The sequence below is a fragment of the Frieseomelitta varia genome, unplaced genomic scaffold (genome assembly GCF_011392965.1).
Source record: "Frieseomelitta varia isolate USP_RPSP 00005682 unplaced genomic scaffold, Fvar_1.2 scaffold_579, whole genome shotgun sequence".
NCBI lineage: Eukaryota > Metazoa > Arthropoda > Insecta > Hymenoptera > Apidae > Frieseomelitta > Frieseomelitta varia.
The window spans coordinates 84,360-86,481 of NW_025110344.1; positions in this window are offsets into that span (position 1 = coordinate 84,360).

Genomic DNA, 2,122 nt, shown 5'->3' on the forward strand with positions numbered 1-2,122 from the left:
TTTCAACCAACAACGTGGTGTATGATTCGTTGGTTGAAAAAGTCGGTCAGATCGATGAGAGAAAGAGAGGAGAACGTTGGAAGAAAGGGTCACGGATTAAAGGTCCTGTGAAAACACGTCGCGTCTATTACGGCGCGATATCGCGTCGAAGAAACAAATCTCCGCTGACACTTGGAAAGATTGGATCTCTACATCAAACGGAAGTAGACGCTCCGTCACTCGTTGGTTGAAAAGGTTATCGATCCGTGGAAAAGTTACTGCGTGCATGCAGTGAAAAGTGCACGCGTCTGAAGTAGTCGACGACTCGAAGAAGACGTGTGTTAAAAGTTAAAAGTAATTTCACGTTGGAGCAGAGGGCGAGAGTAGCCTTTAGTGTGGAATGGTATAATTACGGGAGCGGTCGGTGGCGATCGGCGGCCCCGTGGACCTCGGTCCAGGTGCGAGAAAATCTCGTAGCACAATAAAATGTCACTTTCCATTGAAGAGACGATCCGTCGGCCGAGTGCCACCGTAGTTGCAAACGGTGGCTAGATGAATGGCTCTTCTTCTATTGGCGGTGGGCCTTTTTTCTATTGGTGGGCAACCAGGATCGAACGAGCGAACGCGGGTCAGCAGCGTGTTCGTTTCACAGGCGAGCTCGCGCGCGTGAGGGATGCAACGTTGGGCCCGTTTAACGTCATCGTATATTTCACCCTACACTCGGCCTGCCAGACAAATACCCTTATTTGTACACATCCTGTGCATTGTGGCGCGTATCGCGGGGCACCCAGGGAGCACCGACGACTTCCGGTGAATATGTACGTTCCACCTCCTTTTCTCTTCTTTTCTATTCTTTTCTATTCTTTCTTTCTCCTTTCCTTTCCTCTCTCTCTCTCTCTCTCTCTCTCTCTCTCTCTGCTTTTCTCGGTTCTCTTTCTCTTTCTCTTTCGTTCTCCTCTGTTGTTTATCGGTCGTATCCCGCCTCTTCCTTCGCGGGTATATAGCCCGTACTATATTTCGTTGCTTCTTTTGTATATTGTATGTCGAAAGGAGGTCGAGATCGCGTACTCGATCGAACGAAAATCGCGTATTGAATCGCGCTAGGAGGGACCTTTGATAATGCGCATCCCTCGAATCTCCATCGTCAAGCACCCGATTCCTTCCTGCCCGCCTACTTCCTTCTACACAAAACTGGATAGAAAACTGGATGCAAATAAGCGAGGCTCGGATATCGCAAAACTAATTGCCCGTCGATTTTCCCTCGTGTTTACGAAGAGGTTTCGAAAAGAGCGGTCGGACATTCTTTTCTCTCTCTCTTCTTGCTTCATGCGTTTGCTCGTAGCTAAAAATGCCTCTGCTTTTTAAGCGAAGGTCCTTCTGAAAGATTACGTCGCTGGCCGGAAGCAGATTCTAATAACGATCGTTTGGAAGAAAGCAGCAAACGTTCCTCTCTCGGAAAACGTTTGCTCGTGTAAAATTTCAAAAACGGAGTCGCGTTACCGCGAACGAAACGAAACGGTTCTCGCTGTTGGTCCAAGATTTTTCAAAAGTGAATTTCAACGGAGAAAATCAGGAGTATGTGTGTATTTCGACGGAAATTGCGAATGTAACAGCAGAGGATAGGATTTCACGATCGACCGAAGGATGAAATTTAATTTGTTCCACGAGCAGTCAATTTCTTTTCTCGTCGTTCCCGTTCTCTCGCGCGGAACGACGAACGTTCCTCTCCTCGTTGAAGTAGGATGCCGTTGCAGACCATGTGCCGGCGACCATACGGCACGTGGATAATTATGGTGAAACGCAATGCGATTGTAACGCGAGGGTGGCTCTGCACCTTATAGAGATAATATTCGCGACGACAGATTGCCTGCAGAGCATACCAAAGGAATCCGAATCAACGTGGAATCGCACGTTTGCGAAAAGAAGGTACGAGCTACGAGATGCGTTGATACACGAAGGCGTGAAAATATACGAAAGAAAAATATTCCAATTGAGAAATTAGAGGCAACCGATGAAACTAGTCGCAAGTAGATACGGCTGCGTTTGAGAGAAAAAAAAAAAAAAAAAAAAAAAAAAAAAAAGGGAAAAGGAGAAAATCTCTCAAAAAAAAAAACGTCGAAAAGAATTGTCCGAACCCCGGAGG